The sequence below is a fragment of the Pseudophryne corroboree genome, chromosome 2 (genome assembly GCF_028390025.1).
Source record: "Pseudophryne corroboree isolate aPseCor3 chromosome 2, aPseCor3.hap2, whole genome shotgun sequence".
Taxonomy (NCBI): Eukaryota; Metazoa; Chordata; class Amphibia; order Anura; family Myobatrachidae; genus Pseudophryne; species Pseudophryne corroboree.
This window is the reverse complement of record NC_086445.1, coordinates 1,020,849,846-1,020,858,671: the sequence shown is the minus strand read 5'-3', so window position 1 is coordinate 1,020,858,671 and position 8,826 is coordinate 1,020,849,846.

The window sequence follows — 8,826 nt, the reverse complement described above, 5'->3', positions numbered from 1 at the left end:
CCGCCACCGCTTAGGTCAGAGTTGCAGGGGAAACCGGCACCTGATTCAGCAGCTCCACCCCCATACCGCTGGTGACCACACAGCGGGCTGCGGGTGACATGAAGTGAGTGTCTCGCGGGATTTGACTTCCCACAAGACTTATTGTGTGCAACGCCTCGGCGCTGCCACCGAATAGGGAGGGGAAGGGGATTTTAATAGTGCCGGCGGCGGGCAGCACAGCAAACGGATCCTGGGTCCGATTCGGGGACACAGAGACTACCCCTGTCGCCACTCCTTGAATCCGGCCCTTTATCCCAGTGACCACCACACAATACAGAGTGCATCACAGTGATCGCCAAACATTATAGGGAGCATCATAGCACCGTACCATACACAGTGAATAATCACTGACATATAATGCTAATAATTGTGTCAGAACATCTCTCTGGCATCACAGATAGATAAAAATACCGGGGGGAGCCTATGGCAAATCTGCCGCTGCATAGTATACATGAAGGAAATTACTTGTTCTATAGATTAACTAGGATTTACAGCCCATGGAAATGAAGACTGTCCATTATGGTTATAACTGTTAATGTTACAAGATTACTTTGGTTATTAAATAATAAAGCAAGATTTTGAAATTACACTTCAGTCAAATGATCCCTGCATACTGTATGCTGGTTGGTGCTGGACACCCACGAGTGGGAATAGTCCCTGCTGGTCAGCATTCTATCTGCCGCCATTTTGATCGCTCGGGATCCCGGCGTCGGCATGTTGACAGTCGAGAACCCAATCGCTGGTCACATGACAGCATTTAGTAAGTCTCAGTCCTCCCATGGCAGGGAATACAGTATAACCTTAGCGTTCTTCATCATTTCGGGATTTCTGTGATGAAAATTTATTGTACGCAAATGGGTTATTCCCGATGTAGGACATAGAGGAGAGTTAACATTTGAAAAATGTCTCTCCCCAACGTCTGCAGTATCTTCCCCTGGTCAGACAGTCACAGTACTACATCTTAGGCAATCACTAGAATCCAGCGGCTTCAGCTACACTTTACCACAACATGTACTCATAACACAGCGCTACATAAATATGAAACAGAAACATTTGCTGCTTCAAAAATTCCACACCCAATATAAACATACAGCAGGTCTCCAGTGTGACCCCTTATACGTGAACACTGCACTGTTACCAATAATAATAATAATAATAATGCAAACCTGGCTTCTGTCTCATGGCTGGCACTCCTTCCTATCACATGGTTACTCCTCGCCAATACTTTCCTCATCATAGCATGCACCACTTTTCCCACATCTCCTCGGTAATGGCATTCACCACGGGTTCTATCAGTCATGGGTTGCACTGCTCCCCCCTGCTCTCCATGTGTTCCCTCAGTCAAGGGATGCACCACTTCTCCTCCACCGTATGTTCCCTCAGTCATGGGATGCACTGGTCTCCCCCTGCCCTCCATGTGTTCCCTCAGTCATGGGATGAACCACTTCTCCTCCACCGCATGTTTCACTCAGTCATGGGATGCACTGGTCCCCCTGTCCTCCATGTGTTCCCTCAGTCATGGGATGCACTGGTCCCCCTGTTCCCTCAGTCATGGGATGCACTGGTCTCCCTCTCCTCAGTCATGGGATGCACTGGTCTCCCTCTCCTCAGTCATGGGATGCACCACTTCTCCACCCCATGTGTTCCCTCAGTCATGGGATGCACTGGTCCACCCTGCCCTCCATGTGTTCTCTCAGTCATGGGATGCACTGGTCCCCCTGTCCTCCATGTGTTCCCTCAGTCATGGGATGCACCACTTCTCCTCCACTGCTTGTTCCCTCAGTCATGCGATGCACTGGTCCCCCTGTCCTCCATATGTTCCCTCAGTCATGGGATGCACTACTTCTCCTCCACCTCATGTTCCCTCACTCATGGGATGCACTGGTCCCACCTGCCCTCCATGTGTTCCCTCAGTCATGGGATGCACTGGTCCCCCTGTCCTCCATGTGTTCCCTCAGTCATGGGATGCACCACTTCTCCTCCACCACTTGTTCCCTCAGTCATGGGATGCGCTGGTCCCCCTGTTCCCTCATTCATGGGATGCACTGGTCCCCCTCTCCTCAGTCATGGGATGCACCACTTCTCCACCCCATGTGTTCCCTCAGTCATGGGATGCACTGGTCCCGATGTCCTCCATGTGTTCCCTCAGTCATGGGATGCACCACTTCTCCTCCACCTCATGTTCCCTCACTCAAGGGATGCACTGGTCCCCCCTGCCCTCCATGTGTTCCCTCAATCATGGGATGCACTGGCCCCCCTGTCCTCCATGTGTTCCCTCAGTCATGTGTTCTCTCAGTCATGGGATGCACCACTTCTCCTAAACCACTTGTTCCCTCAGTCATGGGATGCACTGGTCCCCCTGCCCTCCATGTGTTCCCTCAGTCATGGGATGCACTGGTCCCCCTGTCCTCCATGTGTTCCCTCAGTCATGGGATGCACCACTTCTCCTCCACCGCTTGTTCCCTCAGACATGGGATGTACTGTTCCCGCTGTCCTCCATGTGTTCCCTCAGTCATGGGATGCACCACTTCTCCTCCACCCCATGTTCCCTCAGTCATGGGATTTACGAGTCCCCCTGCCCTCCATATGTTCCCTCAGTCATGGGATGCACTGGTCCCCCTGTCCTCCATGTGTTCCCTCAGTCATGGGATGCACCACTTCTCTTCCACCCCATGTTTCCTCAGTCATGGGATTCACTGGTCCCCCCCTGCTCTCCATGTGTTCCCTCAGTCATGGGATGCACTGGCCCCCCTGTCTTCCATGTGTTCCCTCAGTCATGGGATGCACCACTTCTCCACCGCATGTTCCCTCAGTCATGGGATGCACTGGTCCCCCCCGTGTCCTCCATGTGTTCCCTCAGTCATGGGATGCACCACTTCTCCTCCACCATATTTTCCCACAGTCATGGGATGCACTGGTTCCCCTGCCTTACACGTGTTTCCTCAGTCATGGGATGCACCACTTCTCCTCCACCGCATGTTCCCTCAGTCATGGGATGCACTGGTCCCCCCCTGCCCTCCATGTGTTCCCTCAGTCATGGGATGAACCACTTCTCCTCCACCACATGTTCCCTCAGTCATGGGATGCACTGGTCCCCCTGTCCTCCATGTGTCCCCTTAGTCATGGGATGCACCACTTCTCCTCCACCACTTGTTCCCTCAGTCATGGGATGCACTGGTCCCCCCTGCCCTCCATGTGTTCCCTCAGTCATGGGATGAACCACTTCTCCTCCACGTTCCCTCAGTCATGGGATGCACTGGTCCCCCGGCCCTCCATGTGTTCCCTCGGTCATGGGATGCACTGGTCCCCCTGTCCTCCATGTGTTCCCTCAGTCATGGGATGCACCACTTCTCCTCCACCGCTTGTTCCCTCAGACATGGGATGCACTGTTCTCGCTGTCCTCCATGTGTTCCCTCAGTCATGGGATGCACCACTTCTCCTCCACCCCATGTTCCCTCAGTCATGGGATTTACGAGTCCCCCTGCCCTCCATGTGTTCCCTCAGTCATGGGATGCACTGGTCCCCCTGTCCTCCATGTGTTCCCTCAGTCATGGGATGCACCACTTCTCTTTCACCCCATGTTTCCTCAGTCATGGGATGCACTGGTCCCCCCCTGCTCTCCATGTGTTCCCTCAGTCATGGGATGCACGGGCCCCCTGTCCTCCATGTGTTCCCTCAGTCATGGGATGCACCACTTCTCCACCGCATGTTCCCTCAGTCATGGGATACACTGGTCCCCCCCGTGTCCTCCATGTGTTCCCTCAGTCATGGGATGCACCACTTCTCCTCCACCATATTTTCCCACGAACTGGTTCCCCTGCCTTACACGTGTTCCCTCAGTCATGGGATGCACCACTTCTCCTCCACCGCACGTTCCCTCAGTCATGGGATGCACTGGTCCCCCCCTGCCCTCCATGTGTTCCCTCAGTCATGGGATGAACCACTTCTCCTCCACCACATGTTTCCCTCAGTCATGGGATGCACTGGTCCCCCTGTCCTCCATGTGTCCCCACAGTCATGGGATTTCCTAGTCCCCCTGCCCTCCATGTGTTTCCTCAGTCATGAGATGCACTGGTCCCCCTGTTCCCTCAGTCATGGGATGCACTGGTCCCCCTGTTCCCTCAGTCATGGGATGCACTGGTCCCCCTCTCCTCAGTCATGGGATGCACCACTTCTCCACCCCATGTGTTCCCTCAGTCATGGGATGCACTGGCCCCCCCTGCCCTCCATGTGTTCCCTCAGTCATGGGATGCACTGGTCCACCTGTCCTCCATGTGTTCCCTCAGTCATGGGATGCACCACTTCTCCTCCACCGCTGGTTCCCTCTGTCATGCGATGCACTGGTCCCCCTGTCCTCCATATGTTCAGTCAGTCATGGGATGCACTACTTCTCCTCCACCTCATGTTCCCTCACTCATGGGATGCACTGGTCCCACCTGCCCTCCATGTGTTCCCTCAGTCATGGGATGCACTGGTCCCCCTGTCCTCCATGTGTTCCCTCAGTCATGGGATGCACCACTTCTCCTCCACCGTTTGTTCCCTCAGTCATGGGATGCACTGGTCCCCCTGTTCCCTCAGTCATGGGATGCACTGGTCCCCCCCCCCTCAGTCATGGGATGCACCACTTCTCCACCCCATGTGTTCCCTCAGTCATGGGATGCACTGGTCCCCCCTGCCCTCCATGTGTTCCCTCAGTCATAAGATGCACTGGTCCACCTGTCCTCCATGTGTTCCCTCAGTCATGGGATGCACCACTTCTCCTCCACCTCATGTTCCCTCACTCATGGGATGCACTGGTCCCCCCTGCCCTCCATGTGTTCCATCAGTCATGGGATGCACTGGTCCCCCTGTCCTCCATGTGTTCCCTCAGTCATGGGATGCACCACTTCTCCTCCACCACTTGTTCCCTCAGTCATGGGATGCGCTGGTCCCCCCTGCCCTCCATATGTACCCTCAGTCATGGGATGAACCACTTCTCCTCCACCGCATGTTCCCTCAGTCAAGGGATGCACTGGTCCCACTGTCCTCCATGTGTTCCTTCAGTCATGGAATTTACGGGTCCCCCTGCCCTCCATGTGTTCCCTCAGTCATGAGATGCACTGGTTCCCCTGTCCTCCATGTGTTCCCTCAGTCATGGGATGCACCACTTCTCCTCCACCCCCTGTTCCCTCAGTCATGGGATGCACTGGTCCCCCTCTCCTCAGTCATGGGATGCACCACTTCTCCTCCACCCCATGTGTTCCCTCAGTCATGCGATGCACTGGTCCCCCTGTCCTCCATATGTTCCCTCAGTCATGGGATGCACTACTTCTCCTCCACCTCATGTTCCCTCACTCATGGGATGCACTAGTCCCCCCTGCCCTCCATGTGTTCCCTCAGTCATGGGATGCATTGGTCCCCCTGTCCTCCATGTGTTCCCTCAGTCATGGGATGCACCACTTCTCCTCCACCGCTTGTTCCCTCAGTCATGGGATGCACTGGTCCCCCTGTTCCCTCATTCATGGGATGCACTGGTCCCCCTCTCCTCAGTCATGGGATGCACCACTTCTCCTCCCATGTGTTCCCTCAGTCATGGGATGCACTGGTCCCGATGTCCTCCATGTGTTCCCTCAGTCATGGGATGCACCACTTCTCCTCCACCTCATGTTCCCTCACTCATGGGATGCACTGGTCCCCCCTGCCCTCCATGTGTTCCCTCAATCATGGGATGCACTGGTCCCCCTGTCCTCCATGTGTTCCCTCAGTCATGGGATGCACCACTTCTCCTCCATCGCATGTTCCCTCACTCATGGGATGCACTGGTCCCCCCTGCCTCCATGTGTTCTCTCAGTCATGGGATGCACTGGTCCCCCTGTCCTCCATGTGTTCCCTTAGTCATGGGATGCACCACTTCTCCTCCACCACTTGTTCCCTCAGTCATGGGATGCACTGGTCCCCCCTGCCCTCCATGTGTTCCCTCAGTCATGGGATGAACCACTTCTCCTCCACGTTCCCTCAGTCATGGGATGCACTGGTCCCCCGGCCCTCCATGTGTTCCCTCAGTCATGGGATGCACTGGTCCCCCTGTCCTCCATGTGTTCCCTCAGTCATGGGATGCACCACTTCTCCTCCACCGCTTGTTCCCTCAGACATGGGATGCACTGTTCTCGCTGTCCTCCATGTGTTCCCTCAGTCATGGGATGCACCACTTCTCCTCCACCCCATGTTCCCTCAGTCATGGGATTTACGAGTCCCCCTCCCCTCCATGTGTTCCCTCAGTCATGGGATGCACTGGTCCCCCTGTCCTCCATGTGTTCCCTCAGTCATGGGATGCACCACTTCTCTTCCACCCCATGTTTCCTCAGTCATGGGATGCACTGGTCCCCCCCTGCTCTCCATGTGTTCCCTCAGTCATGGGATGCACTGGCCCCCTGTCCTCCATGTGTTCCCTTATTACACCGGCCGGAGAGCCAGGGAGGGACATGGGAGAGGCGCGCGCTGTGCGCTCCGTGTCCCTCCTTACAGCAGCGGAGGGAAGGAGTCCGAGCGTCCGCATGTCAATCTGTGCAAAGTCAGTGGCGCCCCCGTAGCCCCTCGCCCCCAAGCCACCGCGAGGGCTGCGGGGGCTGTAGTTACGCCACTGCTGACCGCCTCTGTTCCCCCAGCTCTGCAGTCTGCATCGCCAAGATAATACCCCACACTGTTACACACTGACTAAAGGGCAGGCTACTCACATGGGAGACTGGAGAACCCGGCCACACCAAGTCACCACCGCTTAGGTCAGAGTTGCAGGGGAAACCGGCACCTGATTCAGCAGCTCCACCCCCATACCGCTGGTGACCACACAGCGGGCTGCGGGTGACATGAAGTGAGTGTCTCGCGGAATTTGACTTCCCACGAGACTTATTGTGTGCAACGCCTCGGCGCTGCCACCGAATAGGGAGGGGAAGGGGATTTTAATAGTGCCGGCGGCGGGCAGCACAGCAAACGGATCCTGGGTCCGATTCGGGGACACAGAGACTACCCCTGTCGCCACTCCTTGAATCCGGCCCTTTATCCCAGTGACCACCACACAATACAGAGTGCATCACAGTGATCGCCAAACATTATAGGGAGCATCATAGCACCGTACCATACACAGTGAATAATCACTGACATATAATGCTAATAATTGTGTCAGAACATCTCTCTGGCATCACAGATAGATACAAATACCGGGGGGAGCCTATGGCAAATTTGCCACTGCATAGTATACATGAAGGAAATTACTTGTTCTATAGATTAACTAGGATTTACAGCCCATGGAAATGAAGACTGCCATTATGGTTATAACTGTTAATGTTACAAGATTACTTTGGTTATTAAATAATAAAGCAAGATTCTGAAATTACACTTCAGTCAAATGATCCCTGCATACTGTATGCTGGTTGGTGCTGGACACCCACGAGTGGGAATAGTCCCTGCTGGTCAGCATTCTATCTGCCGCCATTTTGATCGCTCGGGATCCCGGCGTCGGCATGTTGACAGTCGAGAACCCAATCGCTGGTCACATGACAGCATTTAGTAAGTCTCAGTCCTCCCATGGCAGGGAATACAGTATAACCTTAGCGTTCTTCATCATTCGGGATTTCTGTGATGAAAATGTATTGTACGCAAATGGGTTATTCCCGGTGTAGGACATAGAGGAGAGTTAACATTTGAAAAATGTCTCTCCCCAACGTCTGCAGTATCTTCCACTGGTCAGACAGTCACAGTACTACATCTTAGGCAATCACTAGAATCCAGCGGCTTCAGCTACACTTTACCACAACATGTACTCATAACACAGCGCTACATAAATATGAAACAGAAACATTTGCTGCTTCAAAAATTCCACACACAATATAAACAAACAGCAGGTCTCCAGTGTGACCCCTTATACGTGAACACTGCACTGTTACCAATAATAATAATAATGCAAACCTGGCTTCTGTCTCATGGCTGGCACTCCTTCCTATCACATGGTTACTCCTCGCCAATACTTTCCTCATCATAGCATGCACCACTTTTCCCACATCTCCTCGGTAATGGCATTCACCACGGGTTCTATCAGTCATGGGTTGCACTGCTCCCCCCTGCCCTCCATGTGTTCCCTCAGTCAAGGGATGCACCACTTCTCCTCCACCGTATGTTCCCTCAGTCATGGGATGCACTGGTCTCCCCCTGCCCTCCATGTGTTCCCTCAGTCATGGGATGAACCACTTCTCCTCCACCGCATGTTTCACTCAGCCATGGGATGCACTGGTCCCCCTGTCCTCCATGTGTTCCCTCAGTCATGGGATGCACTGGTCCCCCTGTTCCCTCAGTCATGGGATGCACTGGTCTCCCTCTCCTCAGTCATGGGATGCACTGGTCTCCCTCTCCTCAGTCATGGGATGCACCACTTCTCCACCCCATGTGTTCCCTCAGTCATGGGATGCACTGGTCCCCCCTGCCCTCCATGTGTTCTCTCAGTCATGGGATGCACTGGTCCCCCTGTCCTCCATGTGTTCCCTCAGTCATGGGATGCACCACTTCTCCTCCACTGCTTGTTCCCTCAGTCATGCGATGCACTGGTCCCCCTGTCCTCCATATGTTCCCTCAGTCATGGGATGCACTACTTCTCCTCCACCTCATGTTCCCTCACTCATGGGATGCACTGGTCCCACCTGCCCTCCATGTGTTCCCTCAGTCATGGGATGCACTGGTCCCCCTGTCCTCCATGTGTTCCCTCAGTCATGGGATGCACCACTTCTCCTCCACCGCTTGTTCCCTCAGTCATGGGATGCG